Raw genomic sequence first — 21,307 nt, forward strand, 5'->3', positions numbered from 1 at the left:
CACATAAAGATTAGTCCTTTTGAAGAATTAGTTAGTATTAAAATTGTAATTTTGAATTTTGAAATTTTAAAAAAATGCACTGGAAAAAAATATTGCAAGTGCATTAGGAAAGGTTTGCTGAGCTAGCTCAGCCTACAATGGCTGGGTACAGTTCCAAGGTCTGCGATAAGGAAACCACTATGCCAAAAGCCGGGTCTAACCGGTATAGGACTGGCTCATACACGGGCACTGTAAACAAGTTGTTGAAACAAGTCACCAAAACAAACGTGCAAGAATCAACACCAGGCCTACGCAGATTCTCCACTCTCCTAGGGGGTCGTTGCTGACTACGCAACTCGGGCTTCATCCTAACTAATCAATAGTCAAGCCCAGAGTGCCTAAAACAATGTGAGTTACTTGACGACTTGCCAATAAAAACCACAACGCGAGTTATCACCAGGCGGGTTCTACTCGGCCACTATAATCAAATACACAACTCTAATGCCCAAGCTAACAATCAAACAGTTCACTCAATAATGATAATATAATATATATATTGTATTATCACGTTTATTGTCATAAAACATTTCACATTTCCAGCAAAGCTGGTGAAACAGATGTCATTGTCAATTCTTCAGCTAACAAACATAAAAATGTCACTTTTTTAAAAACATTCATTTAAATACTCTTCTACCCTATATATTTCTTTTTTATAAGAAATGTTTTGAATTATTCCTTTAAACCATTTGCACCGTTTTATTTATTTACCAATAATCCCAGTATCACTGAAACATTAAAAATAGAAAAATATGCATTTGACTATTTTTTATGATTATTTATAGTATTTTATAGCTGAAAATATTAAATAATAATAACATTTATATTTTTACATTAATTTGAATTTGTTATGTATATTTTTATATGTATTTAGGATTAGGATATGTTTACACTATTTTTTATATATTTCTAAAAAAAATAGGTACATTATACCTGCCTGAAAAAATATTAGACAATTTTTTATTTAGTTTTATAGTATTTTATAGCTGAAAATGATATAAAACACATAATGTATATATATAATTATATATTTTATATGTATTTGTATTTAGGACACGTTTTCACTATTTTTCATACTTTTCATAACAGTAGTTTAATATCAGCCTGTATTACATAAATATGAAATCATTCAAGGAACATAATATTTTGATGAACAAATTTAAATATTATATGTATATATTGAAAGTATAAATGTTTCATTTTTTGAAAAAACAAAATTTTCAAATTTTATGGATGATGTACCAGTACGTCAGCCGTGATACTGTACATGACTGACTTGACGTACTATTGATATCTTTAAAATGAGCAGGTAGACCGTAGTAAAGCCTCAGACTCATAGTACAGCGATCTTTCGTAAAGGTATAGTCGATGTCTTGGATACTGCAAATTATTTTTTGAACAAGTTGGGTATTGATGAATAAATTTATTGTTTATAAATAATTGTGGATTACTCTTGAAGTATACCAGAATATTATAAATGTAAAGTGAAGGCATTGTTAAAATTCCATATGTTTCATAAAGCGGTTTACATGATTTTTTTGTGTGTAAATGATAATATTCTTAAAAACTTCTTTTGTATCTTAAAAATAGTTTAGGCATATGATGTTGAGCCCTTGAACTCAATACCATATTGTACAATGGAAAAAAATATGGCTATAAATAAGCTGATACCATATAATAATACAAGTATACTATAGGCAGAGTGACTAAACCTCTAGTAGCTGGTCTCAATAAATACCAAGCCAAAGAAACAAAACTAAATGCAAATTGCTCTACTATTAAATTATTGAGCTACTTAGTAGCAGTGAAATAAATATAAAATACTTTCCAAACACTAAATAAATGTATCTGATAGCCGGTACTACGATATCCAAGCTATCAAGATAACGGGTTGGATCAACAAACAAGCTGTTCAGGTAAATTAAAATCATAAAATGATTAACCAATAAAAACACTACTACTACTACTGCTGCTGCTACTATCAACGTTATATTTAGTTTTTTTTTGTCCGTACTCTTGTACGGTGCGGAGGTCTGGACAGACCTTTCAATAAGGAGGTATATAGGATGCGGCTCGCCCGAGTGCAGCGTCAGGCAGCACTAAGAGTAGCATGCGCCTAATGAACAGTGTCTGAACCCGCCGTCCTGGTGGTTGCTGGAGTCATCCCCATCAAATTTTTGGCGGTGGAGAGAAAGGCAATTTATCAGCGCCGTGGGGAGGACCAGGCACGAACAAAGGAACGCACCCGCACCTACCAGCTGTGGCAGGAGAGCTGGGAACTGGAGACATGGGGACGCTGGACCAAGCGACTGATACAGCAAGTCCAACTTTGGGTTAAACGGCAGTGTGGAGAGGTGGACTTCTACCTCACCCAATATGATGGGTCATGGCTTTTTCCGGTCGTACCTGTTCAGGATGGGCAAAGCCTTGTCACCTGATTGCATATACTGCCCAGGCATTCCACTATAAACTGTAGGTCCCTTAGTTGCCATTAGCTATATGGGCTATTAATTAACAGCTGTGTCTAAGGAATGTCAGCCTTAGTCACTAACAAGACTACAAGATCGCGCCACTCATCCTACACTCATCTCCATTCATACTTGGCTTAAAATACAGCCTTTGTATGGTCGCCATTTCATTGAACAGTATTGAACAGTATTCCCGATGACATGGAACATACCTTTGTCCACTGCCAGCGTTAGGAAAGGCCCCGCCTGGAGGCTCAACTGGCTAGGAGTAGGACTGCTGTCGGTGGACACGGTCATACCAATGATGACGGGTGAGGACAATTGGACCTGTGTGTCACATTACATCCAGGGTATTCTCCGCGCCAAGAAGCTTGACCTTGACCGGGATGCAGTGTAGATCATAAAGAATTTAAATGCCAGAAACGGTGCGAGCCATGAGAGCTTAGGTCACATGTTGGCCTGACTTCCAATTTGTGACAAACAATTCCAGATCTGTGTCCAACAGAGTAGAGGGTTTTTTTTTAATGAGTAGTCTGTGATAAATTCAGGAGTCTTACACTACAGTCTGGCTATCTGTGCGCGTAAAAGCATTTTCCCCCCTCTCCCTAAAAAAAAAAAAAAAAAAAAAAACTATCAACGTTATAATAGTTATCTGGGCTTCTGTTAATAGGCTAATAAAATATCTAGAAGACTACTGGCAACTTGCGGTCGACAACGCACGCCGAATACTGTAGCTTAGGTTTGTCTGGCCTCAGAGTTACCGGTAAAATACTAGGGATGGACGAGATTGTATTTTTAGTTCGAGACGAGACGAGACAAGATTTTTTATTTCTCATAAAATTTTGAGACGAGATCTAGACGGGATTTCCCTTCTCATAATGGTAATGCACGTTCGTCATTTTTACCTGATTTTGTAATATTGTTAGATGACTGTTTAAGTACAAAAATAATAATAATAGGCAAGAATATTTAAAATCTTTTTTTTTTTTACACCAGCAAAAAAATTTTAATTAATTATGCCTAACTTTTTAAAAATGCTTACGATTAGGAAACATGGTGCCATCAGTTAGGCTAGAGTTAAACTTATTGTAAAATAAAATAAATCATAAAATAAAAGCAATATTAATTTGTATCAAATAGTTACTTGTTTTGGCTTTTTTTGTAGTAGTAAAACATGCCTCACTCTGCTTACTTCTCAACTGATAAAATAATTAAATTAATATTTACATGTAAAGAAATAATTAAATAAGAACGCCTTCGCAAAGGAAACGCAACTACAACACGCTCCTGTATTGCGGGTATTGCATTGACTTTCTGCAGGAGTTTTTTTTTTATTTTATTTTTATTCTCCTCTTGAAAAATCTCGATTAAACGAAATCTCGTCTCGTATAACGAGATTTAAAATTACCCGAGATTTCGAGACCATGAATTATACCTGATTTCATGAGCCGATCCGTTCACTATCCCACTAGTTCACTATGTGTCCAGGGGTAGGGTGATGGGAATTAAGCAGGAAGAACGCCAAACGGGGAAATTCCATTCAGTCCTAATGTTGCACCCTCGGGAAATGCCTTATGACTGCCCCAGGGGGCTCTGGCTGGCCCAGGTCAGACTAGTCCTGTTGTCGCTTTGCCAATTTCACCAGGATCTGAGCAGTAGGTACAAACTTTGTCCACGGATTACGACAAGTTTCTTTGACCTAGTAATTACAAATTGGAGTATATGTTAATTTGGAAAACACACAGCTGCACCTTCCATCAGAGCAAGGATATTCTTTTGTACTATCTCAACGTGCTATTTGAAGTATCTCTGGTGGGGCCAGATTAATTCTGCTTGGTATAGTTACAGGAATCGGGCTTTTATTGGCAAAGTCTTCTATCCAGCCAAATGCTTTTTCCAGCTGTTGTGGTTGATTTTCTTCAAACGAAGATTTCTTCAGACACACTTGAAAATGTGCCCGTTTCACATGTTCGGCAAATGCCTCAGTGGTAGGCAGTAAGGTGCAGAGTTTCACGGCCTTTTTCTTCTGTACCTTAGCCAAATTCTGTACCTTATATTGGACATACTTCCAGTGATAGAAGACCAATAGCATGATGCTATATATGTTGTACATTCATCTATTATATCATGCATGTCAGCACCCATTTTCCCTAATTTTGATAACTTTAATCCCCTTTGAAGATCTCTCACAAAGTTGGGTTCCCCTATTAGTGATGGGATACTATATTGCATCCTGATAAAGCGTGGGTTGCCAAAAGTATATGTAATTATTTCAGAGTGTTTCTGAACTGTCATTCCAATATCAATAACTTGACGATGGGAGCCAGTTACTTCCATTAAGACGGTACAAGAAAGTGTGCAATGTTTGTAATAGTGAAAAAGCAGAATAAAGACATCGTTGTCATCACTTCTAATCATTAAAAGTTTATATCCTTTGCAAACACAAGATACCATTTGACGTGGAATAATCACATCAGATTCTTCATGAGTTGTTCGTAGATCTGTTCTTAATATGGTAATCCCCTTGTATATTTCAACTGGTACTGAGTTTAATCCGATAATGATGAGTTTGTGTTCATGTATTCCAGGATGTTTACCACCATCTGTTGTCAACTTTTTACAAATGAGTTTGATGAGTTGTATTGTGTTAAATGTAACTGTTAATAAACTATCTGAGCTGGAAACATATATATAAATCTGTATACATATAATACATATATAACAATTTGAACGAATGGTGTTTTTGGCCTCTGGGGACATCAAAATGAATAAGTAAATCGGTCCCGGGCCTAGGTCTTACCATTCCACCTACGGTAATAGCTACTTCCTTAAAGGGAAATTCGCTAAAAAAAACCACTAGCTAACCGCAAAGAGGCGTTTTATCCTAATTCTAATGTATTTTTACTGTCTCCGTCTCCCCCTATACATAGTATATGGGGAAATATTGTTTTCGTCAAAATTTTCGAGTTTAAGTTTTGAGTGCATATATCCGTTATGGGTCCCCCAGAACCCAAAAAAGTGGTTTTCGAAGTGATGTCTGTGTGTGTGTCCGTGTGTGTGGATGTGTACAGAGCTACAGACCACACCTGTAGTCCGATTTTAATAAAAGATTTTATGTAAGATTTTTCAAAGTTTTTATTTTTAATGGTGATTTTCCCGTAAAAACCTATAAAGTAACAAAAAAATCGGATTTTCCCAAAAATGGAACAATTTTGATAAAATTTAGTATGTTATAATCCTTTAAATTCTGAACAAAATGGTAAAAATCGCATTTCCGTAAAAAAATATGGTTCCAAATTTATTGCAACTTATGGTATTTTCCCATGAAATGACAAATAATCTGATTTTAGAAAAATAGTAAATTATTTATTTAAAATGGTACAAATTCCATTTCCGTAAAAATTACGGTTCCAAAGTTGTTGTAACTTATGTTACTTTCCCATAAAAAAAACCCATCAAATAAAAAAAAATCAGATTTTAGGAAAAAAATCCGGTTTGGTTTGAAATGATCTGTTTTGGTCCTTATAATAATAATAATCTATATATTAATTTGAAACTGTTTTTCTTTGTCATAGCTATTTTGAGAGAACGGCTGGGTGTAGAAACTCGGTAGAGGTGTCTAAAGAAAGGTCTTGGTCTGTAGATGAGCCATAAAAAGAGAAACATGGTGAATTCCCTTGGGGCTCTGCCCCAGTGGCCTTTCAATTCCCATCCCATGTCATTCTTATGGAGGAAAACGGGGTTTTTGTCACAGCTAATTTGAGAGAACGGCTGGGCGTAGAAACTTGGTAGGGGTCTCTTAAAAAAGGTCTTGGTCTGTAGATGAGCCATCAAAAGAGGAACGAGGTAAATTCCCTTGGGGCTCTGCCCCAGAAGCCTTTAAAGTTGCCTCTTCAGATTTGTTTACATTACGACCATATGCATAATTCTACACTACTTTTAATGAAACAGCTGTTAATATTTAAATTGTGATTTATTGAATTTGTCAAAATGAAGTGCAGTATTTGCAATGGGTTTTTCTGATTTCAAATTGGATTTTCTTCTACACCGTGTCATGTTTTGCAATATAATGTTCTATTACAAAATCAGTGGAAAATCCTAATATCACAGTAACTCTTAAAATTATTTCTTTTGGAGTTAACTTATATCTATTGTATGGGTTGGTTTCTGCCTTTTTTACCACTTCTTGGAGATTGTACGTAGGTGATATTCGTTGGCATATTGCATCTGTAGACGAAACTTGGGTTGGTGTAATTATTACAATGGAAAAGAGCGAGAAATCCTAGACAATTTGATATAGGCTAAAAATAAAACTAAATTAACACTGTTCTACATTTCTTGAGCAATCATTGAATTAATCAATTTGCAAACAATGGAAATAGAAAAAGTCATAGAACACAACCAAGTAGAAGAAATAGAAATATTTTTTTTCATTTATAATCGTTGTCATACACAACCTAATGCGGCTATGAGAGAAAAAATTTGTAGAAAACACAAAAAAAAACAAGATAAGCTTTTTGAAAAAAGATAAAATATTTACAAAAGATTTTGATTATATCTAACTGTTGTGTAGATCGTGAGTATTTCCATAATCTTCGTGAGTCGCCTGTAATGCTTCGCAATTGCTCGAATTCGAGCAACAGGTACACTAGTAATAATTAATTTGAAACAGTTTTTCTTTGTCACAGCTAATTTGAGAGAACGGCTGGGCGTAGAAACTCGGTAGAGGTGTCTAAAGAAAGGTCTTGGTCTGTAGATGAGCCATCAAAAGAGAAACGTGGTAAATTCCATTGGGGCTCTGCCCCAGTGGCCTTTAAATTCCCATCCCATGTTATTCTTATGGAGGAAAAACGGGATTTTGTCACAGCTAATTTTAGGGAACGGCTGGGCGTAGAAACTTGGTAGGGGTGTCTAAAGAAAGGACTTAGTTTGTAGATGATCTATCAAAAGAGAAACGAGGTAAATTTCCTTGGGGCTCTGCCCTAGAGGCATTTAAAGTTCCCTCTTCAGATTTGTTTACTACGACCATATGCATAATTTTACACTACTTTTTAATGAAACCGGTGTTAATATTTAAATTGTGATTTACTGAATTTGTCAAAATGAAGTATTTGCAATGGCTTTTTCTGATTTTAAAATCGATTTTCTTCTGCATCATGTCATGTTTTGCAATGTAATGTTCTATTACCAAATCAGTGGAAAATCCTAATATCACTGTAACTCTTAAAATTATTTCTTATGGAGTTAACTTTTATCTATTTTATGGGTTGTTTTCTGCTCTTCTTACCACTTCTTGGAGATTGTACATAGGCGTGTTGCACGTAGACGATATTCTTTGGCGTATTGCATCTGTAGACTATACAGTAGAACCTCTTTCATCGGAACCCCCGTAATCCGAACCCCCGTAATCTGAACGTCCACTAATCCGAACCCCTCATTGCTGTATTCTATACACAGTACAGCATTTCTTTATTGTATACCTGTATTTAATGTACAGTACTGTTTATTCACCATGTTTACAACTGTATTAAATAAACACTGTATTTTAATTTATAAAACATTTTTTTCACTGTTCCCAAAATAATTTAGATCAATTTTAGCCATGTTTTAGCTATTGTTATGTAAAAACAGCAATATGTTCTGTAATCCGAACTATTCACTAGTCCGAACTACCCCTGGTCCCAATTAGTTCGGATTAAAGAGGTTCTACTGTACTTGGGTTGGTGTAGTTATTACAATGGAAAAAGTGAGAAAGCCTGGACAATTTGATATACTACAAATAAAACTGAATTAACACTGTGCTACATTTCTTGAGCAATCATTGAAAGAGCCGATTTGCAAACAATGGAAACATAGGAAAGCCATAGAACATGCACAACCAAGTAGAAGAAATAGAAATAATATATGTTTTTTTCTTTTCATTTATAATCGTTATTATAGACAACCTGATGCGGCTATGAGTAGGAATCAATTGTAGAAAACACTAAAAAACAAGATCAGCTTTTGAAAAAAGATAATACATTTACAAACATTTTTGATTATATCTAACTGTTATGTACATCGTGAGTATTTCCGTAATCTTTCAGTCAACTCTTATAAGGTCATTGGAAATTATGACTGTTATTCGTTTTAAAATAACGCCTGTAGTGCTTCACAATTGCTCGAATTCGAGCAACTAACGTAATAATAATTCTAAAAAAGTAGTGCAACCCCCCCCCCCCCATTGCTGTAACAATTACGGTTCAAAGATTAAGACTTTTGTGATTTTTCACTATAAAATATCATAGTTACTCCCACCGCTTACCCATAATAAAGGTTTTGGACAAGCTTGAAGGGAGAAAGTATGTGCCAGATTGCTGATACCGTTTATTTTAAACTATGTAGGGGTTTGAGGCCTCATGTGATAGCCATTATAAAAACAGCATTATCTTTAGTAATCATAAATTCTGTAATGTGTCTCTATCACAATGTCATAATGAATATAATCCGCAATTAGGGCACTATCCTGAATATCTCCCACGATTGCAGCACCATCAATAGCATGTCCTGTGATCTTGACACCATTGTGAACATCTTCTACAAACACCACGCTATCATGAAAATTTCCTGTGTGCCATTATGAACATTTCCTGCAAATACGCATCATTAAACATATACTGTGTTTGCAATATATACTTGCATTGCTGAATCATGAACAGCTCGTGCCATGGCGACACCTCCAGAATATCTCCAATTATGGAGACATCATCATAGTCTCCTGGGCTTGCAAAACCATCGGGAATATCTCATCGTCGAAAAAATTATTATCGACACCCACCATGTTGGAGTCATCTCCTGCAATTGCAGAGATGTCATCATCTTTACTTGCGACACGGCAAAGTCACTGATGTTCAAAACAAATCCTGCCTTGACAAAATCTCTAATTAATCGTGATCCCGTCCCAATCATTGGAAATATAATTGTCCCAAAATTTTGGCACTCGTCCACCCTTTCTTTTAGGAGCTACTTTTCTGTGTACATGGTGGTCGGATATCACCTTTGGGGGACGGCCCGTCGGGAGTCAGAAGAAAATCTTTAATGACAGCCTATGTTGAGTTGTACACCATTTTAAAGGTCTACTTCAACTGAAAACAATGCCGCAAACCGCACTTCAAAAGGTTGATCCTGCGCAAAATCGTAGATGTTCAAAGATTTTCAAAATTAGCCAATTTCTTTAAATTAAAACACTTTTTAAATCTTTAAACAACTGTCATTTTTTAACGGATGGTCCTTTTGAAGTACGGTTTGCGGCATTGTATTCTACTAATAAATACCTTTAATTTGATGTGCATATCAACCTATGCTTCCAAGATTTACTTCCAACTCCTTGTGGGCCGTCGCCCTGAAGAGTTATTTGGATCACTGAATGTGACGTTATGGGGATCATTTTAAAGGGAATTTTAAGCAAAGAAGAATGCCGTAAACCGTACTTCAAAAGGACCATCCGTTAAAAAATGACAGTTGTTTAAAGATTTAAAAAGTGTTTTAATTTAAAGAAATTGGCTAATTTTGAAAATCTTTGAACATCTACGATTTTGCGCAGGATCAACCTTTTGAAGTGCGGTTTGCGGCATTGTTTTCAGTTGAAGTAGACCTTTAAAATGGTGTACAACTCAACATAGGCTGTCATTAAAGATTTTCTTCTGACTCCCGACGGGCCGTCCCCCAAAGGTGATATCCGACCACCATGTACACAGAAAAGTAGCTTACAATTTCCAGTAACGGTATGGGTATACCAAATGTGGTTGTGATATAGTTTGTCGTTTAATAGTCATAAAGTCGTCCTAAGACTTAACGGTCACCCTGTATATAACATAGAATAATTATTATGAATCAAAAGAGCATGCTTTTGTTAATTTTTTTATTTGCACACAGTTTATCATGAGGAAAGCTTACACCAGGTCTTTTTTTTGTCCTAGGACGCTAGGTACGAGCCCGGATTGTTTTTCACATTACTTCAGAGGGATCATCTTCAAATGGTCCAAAATCGTTTGGTCCAACGTTTATATTGCCGTTCGTTTGGTCCAACAGTTAAAAACTCGTTCGTTTAGTCCAAAATCATTTAATGGTTTACAACAGAACAATGAAAAGCTTTTATTATTATAACTCCATTCCTCTCAAAAACATCAAGCAAAGTAAAGCTATTGCTGAGAAGATAAATAATTTTCTTAATCCAAGCTCGGATTTCGACTTTAAAATTGTACAGGGTCCCAGTCAAAGCAACTCATATGACTGTGGTGTTTATATGATACTTGGTATTGAACACACCCTACAAATGTACAAAAACAACGAGAGCTTCAGAGAATTTTCCATTCCACCTTTTGATGAAACAGACCGCATTAAAAAAAGATGTTCATTAGCATATATAATAGAAAACTCCATCGATGCTAAAACTCTGTCTTCTCTGATGGTGCAAGGGATAAAAGCTAAAGTTGATTGTCCTATCCAAAATCCTAAAAGAGCTTCTCCGGCTGCAACTAGGGACAGTATACCACAAATAACCTTAAACAATAACTATTCTGTGTTATCCATCAGCTTCCAGCAAAATGAATCAGTGAAAACTTCCCACCAACCTGGACAAACAAAACATTTTTCAGTGACACCTACTACTAATCCAACAAAAAGTATTACCCCAACAAAATCTACTCTGAAGAATAAAGTTAAAGACAAGTCAAATTATATAAGTAATAACAGGAAAACACTAGAGTCACAATTAGCGAATACTGAACTGAAAACAAAGAAAAAAGTTTTTGCAGACAGCCATGGTAAAGATCTAGGCCATCTTTTGGGTCCTTTGCTGCCCCCAGCCACAGAAACATTTGTGTGTGCAAATTCTGGTGCAACAATGGATTATATCCATAAAAATATCAAGGATATGACACAGAATTTTACCAAAGACGACTGTGTAATTGTCATTGCGGGAGCTAATAATATTTGTGACATTATTCAGTTTGATAGAAGACCTGCCTATAACTTATTTAGACAAATAAATAAATTTACCACAGTAAACAACCACATTAATATCCTGTAAGTAAACCAGTTCCATAGGCATGATCTAGCTTGGGAAAATCCAATCAACAAAGAAATCTACAAACTAAACTACAACTTAAGACAGTAAAAAAATTTAAATGTAATTGACATTACTGATCTTAAAAGGAACCTTTTTACAAAACATGGACAACACTTAAATAAGCTTGGAAAAAGAGTCCTCTCTAGAAGAATAGCTAACTCGACCATAAACCCCAAAACATCAAAAGATACTTTCAAATCCATCAAAATAAAGGTAGCAGATATTGGCTCTGTTATAGAAAAATATGACAACAGCAAAAATGTAGCCTTCGCCCACTGCATCTCAGGAGATTTTGAAGACAATAAAAACATGAGTGAGGGAGGTGCGGTAGTCTTCAAGGAAAAGTTTGGGAAACCCTCAAGAGCGGACTACTGTAGCAGGAACCTAACATGCCAGAAATCAGGGAATGGACAACCTGTCTAAGGACTTGTGACAAAGCCTAGATACTTCCTTAATTCTACCAACTTTGCCAACTATAAGACAACTTATGATTCAGCGTTCCAACAATTAGCTGTGTATTTTAAAACTCGCAACTTGAAGACACTCATTTGCTTGCCCCTGGGCTGCATTCGAGATTGCATTCTACCTGCACATTTTGCGTCAAATTTGTTAAATTTTGTCCGAAACACTGGAGCCTCAGTAGTTGTTGTGACTTCCGATGACACCTCTAGGCAAAGATTGAGGAATGGAGTTCCACATGCTGCGTTTGTTAAAATACTACAGCATCTCCTCTGTCCAGATGACTGCACTTTGTCCCACCAATCCCCAACAACAACTTGAAATAATCCAGAGCCTACACCAACAGACCTGGCTTCCTCGACCGTAGACAACTCCAGCCGAACCACTCGGACACAGCCGCACCACCCTGTCACAGAGCTTCAGTCTCCTGCAGCTACAGTGATGAGGGGAATAATGTCTTTAAGGGGTGTGAAAGTGAAGTGCAAGGTTTGGCTACTGTCAATGAATCTATGATGAGTGATGGTAGTCCGTTTAGGGGATGGTCTCCTTTCTCCTACAACCTCACTGACGAAACCTCCTCCACTCCATCTTTAAACTAACAAAAACTGACAATAAACCGGGTTTTGCAAAGAGCAATAAATTTACTGGCTTAGACAAAAATTTGAATAAAAATTCTTGCTTTAAAATTCTGCATCAAAACACGCGTAGCCTTTTTTCTAAAATAAACCAAATGGAAGTTTTAATTGAAGAGCAACAGCTGGACATAATGGTCATAACCGAACATTGGTTGCAATCTGATACCGTAAAACTAATCTCATTCTTGCTGTGTTACTTCAACCAACTGTTTCCTAATTTCTTTTATTTATCATATGACTTTGTTTACATTAATTTTGTTTTGTTTAGTTTCACTGAAAAAGCTAACTTACATAATTTGGTACAGAATAAAAATATGTATTATTAAAACATAAATCAACTTTCTTTTCATAGTACATAGCAGATGGCGACGAGGAACTTTATTTTTGAACCCTTTGATGATAATGAAGAAACATGGAACAGTTACCTAGAAAGACTAGAAATAGATTTTGTATCCAACAATATTTCTGAGGAAAACAAGACAATAACACTGCTACATGTTATTGGAAAGAAAACTTATGGAACACTTAGAGATTTGTTACAACCTAAATTGCCTACGGAGTTTACGTATAAAGAATTAATCAAACAACTCACCAAACACTTTTCACCACCACCAAACAAAGTAGCAGAAGCTTTCAAATTCCACAATAGACGTCAACAGGAAGGTGAAGACATACAGCACTTTGGAACAGAATTGAAAGGATTGTCAAGGTATTGCAACTTTGGCAACTTTCTCAACACAGTATTACGAAATCAGTTCATACAAGGATTGAGAAATGAAGCGATTCAAGCCAAATTGATCAGCGAATCAGCTTGCAACTACACTCGAGAAAGCCTACCAGGATGCAGCAACACTACACCGTGGTAATAACATATTAATTGGAGTTGACAAAGTAAGTAACAACAGCCATCCTAATAAAGTTTGCTACAGATGTGGAATAGCTATTTACATTACAAGTGTAGTAAGAGCGTTTTTACATCACGCAGGTGAATGTTGTGCAACGAGCGGAAGCGAGTTGCATAATTCACCTAAGAGATGTAAACACGCTCTTGCGTAAAGTGTAACGTACAAGATTTTACCTGACCCGACAATATACATGGGTTTACGTACAGTATTTTTCATTATCCATTTCACTCATCGTCTAACAGTAACGTTCTTTTACAAACAAAAGCTAGGTTAGGAAAATACTTTAAAGCATAACAATAACATTCAAGCGCACAGCTGATTTCTAGCGTTGAACGCCGATGCCTCCATAGAGGTATATTTTGTTTAAGTCAAGCACTCAATGTTATTTAAATGGGTTTCATTACATCACCGAGTGAGTTTTTTTAAACTTTACATCACTCGAGAAGTAAGGAAGTTGTATACATCACGCTTGGGATAGGGAAGTTTAACATGGCGGGTTAGGTAAAATCGTATACAACACCTTGTCCACATATTAACACCTTTTGTAATTATTGCAAAAAATTGGTCATATTGCTAAAGTCTGTTTGTCAAATCCAAATGCAGTGATAAAATTACCAACTAAAAAGTTTGGAACTATTTCTACAGCTAAAAATGTTAAAGCTGTACACAAAGAGTTAAATCTAACATCCGACACAGTATGTGTACATGACCCCACACATAATGTTGTTGATATTTTGTACAATTCCAAAGGTTCAAATGATAAGATCTTGCTGAAAGTTAATCTTAATGACCGACCAACCACAATGGAATTAGACACTGGGTCTGGAGCGTCAATCATGTCTATATAACTTTAAAAGAATGTTTCCAAGCCACAGACCGTTGCAACCAAGCAATGTTATTTTCAGAGATTACAATAAACACTGTTTTTCTCCAATAGGTAAAACTATGGTAAAAGTTAACTATCATGGACAGACCAAAGTTTTACCTCTATACATTGTGGAAGGAGACTGTGATACTCTATTTGGTAGGGATTGGTTGAAACAAATAAAAATTGACTGGAAAGAAATCAACCAACTGAGTTCCAAAAATAACTTGGGCTTGGAAAATCTTTTAAAACAATATGAAAATGACCTACAGTCCACTCTTGGTAATTCAAACACTTGATAATTCAAAACTTTCGATAATTCAAAATGAAGGCTCAGTCCCTAGAGAATCTCTCAATATTTCAAATTTTTACCATGCATTTTGATACACTCGGTATTTCAAAGTCCAAATAGAGGGCAGGTCAATTTGCAACACGCAGTAATTCGAAGTTTCGTCGGAAAAACACTATAATTCGAAGTTACTCAGTAATTCGAAGTTTCGTCGGTTAACACTCTACAATTCAAAGTCATGCTGTAATTCGAAGTTTCGTCGAAAAAACACTCTGTAAATCAAAGTCACGCAGTAATTCGAAGTTTAGTCGGCAAAACACTCTATAGTTCGAAGTGATCTCTTCCTGTTATTACAGGAAACTATACAGTACAGTACATCCTGTTCCCATGGTAGGCTAGTGTTGGACGTTTTGATGTTTGTTTAGTTAGAGCAGTAGTCTAAGTTAGTTCGCTGACTTGTTTTTCTAAGTTGGCAATCCGATCACTAGATTGCGCGACATCTCCTTGAGCACAAACGTAGTTGTCGACAGCTGATAGCTCAGCTATTTGGCAAAATATATAGTGCTAAATAACAGATTTCTTTGCAATTACAGTAACTGAAAAATAAGCCGGTGATTGTTTAAAAGTGTACTAAAATACTGTATGATGTTTTATTGTAACGTGCTGTACCTTTGTATGTATTAAACAAATGAACTCTCTGTAATTTGAATGGTTTATTTTTCTCCCGATAAATCGAACTCTTGATAATTCAAAACTCTTGATAATTCAAATGTATATGCTTGGCCCACCAATTTCGAATTATCAAGAGTCTACTGTATTTGTTAAAAAAATAGACAAACTTCAGGGATTGGAAGCACAACTTTATTTAAAACCCGATGCTAAACCAGTTATTAAGAAAGCTCGATCAGTTCCTTTTGCACTCATTCCTAGAATGAATGAGGAACTTGATAGACTCGAGAGAGATCAAGTATTATTTCTAAAGTAGATTACAGCAGCTGGGCAACACCAGTAGTTCCAATAGTAAAGGCCAATGGTAACATACGACTGTGCGGTGATTTCAAAGTCACACTCAACCCATCTCTTCTTGTCCCTGAGTACCCAGTTCCAGCAATTGAACAAATCTTATCTAAAATTGGTAACAGTATCACCTACAGTAAAATTGACGTATCAAAAGCTTTTTTTCATATGCCCATAAGAGAGTCAGATCGTTATTTGTTAACAATAAATACACATAGAGGTTTGTACCAATATAATAGATTACCATTCGGAATATCTGCAGCTCCTGCTATTTGGCAAAAAGCAATGGAGAAAGTTGTTGAAGGGATAGAAGGGGTACAAGTCTTTTATGATGATATAGTTGTTTCAGGCACCACTAACAAACAACATCTTAGCCGTTTAAAACAGGTTTTTGAGAGGTTCAAACAGTACAATCTTTGGATTAATAGACAAAAATCAAGCTTTATGGTAAATGAGATTGAGTATTTGTGATATAAAATTAGCAGCAAACGAATATACAAAACTCAAAAACTAACTGAAGCTATTGACCATTTGCCTCGCCCTTCAAACATACATGAAGTCAGACACGTCCTTGGTCTGATTAATTACTACAGAAGGTTCATTCCAAACATAAGTGAGAAATTATATCCTCTTATAAATCTCAACCATAATATAAATATAAACTCCTCGGAAATGAAGTACAGTGTCATAATGAAAGAAGCATTAGCCATCTACTTTGCTGTAAACGTTTTTATTACTTCCTGTATGGCCATCACTTAACTCTTTTCACCGACCACAAACCATTGACATATATATTTGGTGACAAAAAAGGTATACCAATTCTAGCAGCCACTAGATTACAAAATTATGCTGTTTTCCTCCAAGCCTTTAATTTCGACATCAAATACAAATCTACTGATGAAAATGCCAATGCAGATGCCTTATCCCGTTTACCTTCAAATATTTGCCAAGATGTTAACCAAATAGACAACGTTGATGTTTTTGAAATACAACAACCCCAAACCCTTCCCTTTCAAGCAAACTAATAGCAGAAGAAACTCAGAAAGATCAGGAACTGTCAGACATCTATGAAGCTCTTAATGAAGGAAAGCTCATAAACCATTCAAGTGAGTTCAGAGACACTGAATCAGAATGGAGCTATCAAATGGGTGCTTATTTAAAGGACATAGAGTTGTAATACCAAAATCTTTAAGAAACAAAATTCTTCAAGAACTTCATGAAGCACATATAGGCATGGTTCGGATGAAAGCTTTAGCTCGCTCCTATGTCTGGTGGAAAAATATTGACCATGATATTGAAACATTGGTTCGAAATTGCAAAAATTGTCAAGAGCATCGTAATGATCCAACCAAAGTACCTTTACATCCATGGTCTGCTCCTGAAAAACCTATGGAGGGAATTCACGTTGACTTCGCTGGACCATTTATGAACAGCTACTTTTTAATTATTGTGGATGCGTACAGTAAATGGCCAGAAGTTATTCCAATGAATTCTACAACAACAAACAAAACCATAGATTGCCTGCGAACTTTCTTCAGCAATTTTGGCATTCCACATATCTTGGTTTCAGACAACGGTCCACAATATACTTCTCAAGAATTTAAAAACTTCTTAGAACTGAATGGAATATGCCATAAACGTTCTGCTCCATATCATCCGGCTACCAATGGGCAGGTCGAAAGATATGTTCAGACCTTAAAACAATCCCTTAGGTCTATGAAAGATGAACCTGGTACCATTGACTATAAATCCTTAAAAGACAACGCATCTAGTACTAAAAAGCGTAGCCAGCAAAATATCCTAGCGGAGATTAGCAGAACTAGTTCAGTACCTCTATGCGGTGTCGATCCTAGCGGCAATGGCTGGAAACTCGTGTTGTAAGTGCTGCGCGCGCACGCGTGCATCCCCGCTCCGCTGCCGACACTCCAGCCAGGTCGCGGTCCTCTTTGATCTCCCTACCGTCCGACTCACCGGCGCCGCCGCATGGTTCGCCTCGCATAGGCCCTGCGCGGTGATCGATCCCTTCACAATATTCTCTATGCAAACGCGTTGTCGTTTTTATATATTATATTACTTATATATAAATTAATGTATTTATTATATGCATTATTATTTATTTATATTATTTACTATTATTGTATATTTATTATTATTATCACGTACACAGATTTATGCTATATTCGAACCTTTGTAAAAATAGATCCAACTGCCATTACTGCTATAAATATGGCCGTTACAAATTCTGGTAGATTGGTCATGTGTACAGCAACAAAAAGCTGTAATAAACATTGAGAACTGTCAAAGTACGATTGTTTTCAGTTATGTTTATGTTCTAATAAGAAATATGTGATATTGTGCATGTAGAAATTGGTGTAGAAATGTGTGGGGTAGAAATTGGTTTTTCCCATTTTGTCCCAAAAAACATATGATTTAGCCATTTGTTTCCAAACCATTTTGTAGAGCTTAAAAACCCAAATAATTTAGTATATTGAAGTGTTATACCAAAAATGGTTACGGAGAAATAGTTATTTGTGCAACTAGTGAGCAAAGGGAGCAATTGACTCACTCAAGAGAAATACTTAGGCCTACTCATGAGCCGTAGGCGAGTGAGGAATGGTTTCCCGAGTGAGCAGTGAGGCAATTGCACTTTGCACTCGAGTTGTACATTATATTTTTCCTACAGTTACCATAAAACAAATACATTGGTAAAGATAGTGACATATTTTAACACAAAATTGAACTTTTAATATGACATTTAATGATACAACAGTACAACAGCTTACCAGCTGATTTACAGCCAGTGCTGCCAACGTATTTCACGCGCATACGACCTTGTCTGCATGTTACACGCTCACTTATTTCTTGCCTTTACGTTGCAAATCTGGAGTGAGACAAAGTAATTAGAGTGAGACAATTATTCCCATGTTATTCATATGGAGAACAATTAAACTGTTATAGTTAGCTTGTTTATGAACATTAATTAAATTTATAAAATACATACACCTACATTTCTTACTTAACTGCAGTATTTAAACTTTACAATAAAAAAAACTTTTTTACCCTCCCTATTGCAGCAGACCTAAGTTATCGTTAAACTAATTATATTTGAATAGGTAATAAATATGTGATATTTGTAAGGTGACATTTTAGTGTAAATCCAATCAGTCAATTGGAAATTCGTTTAGTCTGCAGGTTTGCTGCTTTGGGGGTGTTTCTATGGTTTAAACGCAAAAACTAGTAACTGCAATACGCATTTGATACGTATACGCCTATCCCGTACGAAGGACCTTTGCAATACCTCTATATATTTTAATATCTTTATATATTTTAACAGCGCAGTGACTAAAAAGGTGCGTTTTATAATATATATGTCGTTTGGGCGTTGACTGTATATACAGAAGTTAACAAGTTAACGGTATGGGCTACGTCGGCTTCTGCCAACAGATAGTGGGGGTTGGGTTGGGGGAAGCTAGACCAAGGACACTTCGCCCGCCCCGCAGTGCCACTGACTGTGAGCGCAATCCAGTACTCCAGTAGTTCTTTAGTTCTTTGTTCTTTACATCACTTCGGTTTGTTTGCTGAGTTGAGACTGTCGAAAGTTAGTTGATAGTTGCTTTGTTCGTTTATGGTTAGCTGCAGAAGTGAGTGGCACTTGTCCGCCAGGTGAAATTTTCTTTGTAAGAGACAGTGCATTGTATTTTTGAAATAATAATAATAATAATTTTGAAAAATTAATTACATTTACTTGATTTTTAGCAGCAAACGTCTTGATTATTTCAGAAAATGGAACATTTGTCGCTCTTACATATTTAGCACAAATTGTGAACTACTTTATGATTAACACTCGACGCGTTATTTTGAATAAATAGTCATACCAGACGACAACCAATTGTTGTGTTCTGTAAGGGCTGATTTGTTTTATGGTTACTAACAGCCAGCGTCACTTTGTGACTACAAAATCCGTGATATAGCCTATTTGAAATAATTTACGGATTTCTATTGCAAATCTTAAAAAAAGAAAAAAGCTAACGTAAGTTCTTATTTACAATTTATAAAAATAAGATTGCAATATTTTACTTGAATTCACTATAACATCACATTTCCTCCGAATGTTTGCTAGATATATGTACCGATTATTGTTTAGAGATTACGTAATCTTTTAAATAAGAAACCTTTGTTTGGATAAAGGTGGTTTCTTCAAACTGCCATTAATATGTTAACATTAAAAGCTTCTTACAAATAATGCTACTAATGGGAAATGACTTTGATTTTCGAAAACTTAAAAACTTTTAAAACCAAAGGAGATTAATAACTTCTGTACTGAACCACATCAAGTGAAAGTTTTTTTTAGCAAACCGTAGTAAGTTTTCAAAGCTTTACGTTGTTAACGTTACATGTTACATGTTTTATGGCCTGTGTATTTATTTATGTATATATTTGCCAACAAATTAATTAACACCTATAATACAGTTTGATTAGAAGGACAGTTTGAATTAGTCGTAAGTACTACAGTTCTTTTCTCAAATGTAAACGTTGGTTTTTGGTACTGCTACTTTTCCTTAGAACCGGTGGTAGCAGTAAGAATAATTTCAACATATCACTATTTTTAACCGACTTCCCCACTACCAACAAAAGGAGGAGGTTCTCAATTTGTTTGTGGCGATGTTTTTTTTTTTTCTATGTATCTTCACCAATTTCTCTGTGATTCTTTTACCGATCAGTGTGGTTCCACCACCAAAATAACCAGGAGAGTTTCTATTTGGTACCTTATATATTATGTTTAAGTATAATATTTGTTTCGGTGAAAAATTCTGAAAACCTTAAATATTCAACATTTATTTTGTTTACATTTGTGCAGATTGTTTACATTTATGCAGAGAAGGCAATAAATAATAATAACATTCCTACAGCTGTTAGTTAAAAACAATTTAAATGAAGCTACAGACAATTCTTCATGAAACAGTTGCTTCATATTGATCAATAAACTATATCTTGCCATGAAGCCTAAATGAATTACATTGAGAAAAGTGCATTTTGTTTTGTTTACTATAAAAAATTTATTTTAACGTTTGACCTGATTTGTGTATACAGTAATTCTGTTTTTAGTATTGAATATTCTGACTTACAAAAACATATATGTTTCAGTGAATAGCTGTATGATATTGACAAATTAAGGTGTATTGTGAAAACCAAAGCATTCGTAAAACAGGTCTAACTAAATATAAATTAAATGCAATTATTCCTTACACGACCTAAGAAGTGTGACAGTGCATAATCGTCAATTGTCTTAAAAGTGTTAAATATTTTAATTACTAAACAGGCATTTGCAGATGTGGAATGTTTATTGATATTCTCTACCCAGTTACTATATCATATCAATACTATTATGCCTGCTTCGGAAAGTCCTAGAGGAAGATGATTTGCAATTTCGACTAGGCTATATCTTGATCAAACAAAACCACCTACATGGCTTGCACCACTTTTAGCTGGACCAATCTTTCATATACATATTTCATTTGCAGAT

At 35.5% G+C, this 21,307-nt stretch overlaps 1 protein-coding gene across 1 annotated transcript in view; it reads left to right on the top strand.

The window, feature by feature from the left end:
- The window catches only part of LOC128998982 (tectonin beta-propeller repeat-containing protein-like), a 113,308-nt gene that overhangs the window by 32,384 nt on the left and 59,617 nt on the right, over positions 1–21,307 (top strand). The window lies entirely within an intron of this gene.

The sequence above is a fragment of the Macrosteles quadrilineatus genome, unplaced genomic scaffold (assembly GCF_028750875.1).
Source record: "Macrosteles quadrilineatus isolate MER2022 unplaced genomic scaffold, UCM_ALF_1.0 Scaffold_1__1_contigs__length_201487025, whole genome shotgun sequence".
NCBI lineage: Eukaryota > Metazoa > Arthropoda > Insecta > Hemiptera > Cicadellidae > Macrosteles > Macrosteles quadrilineatus.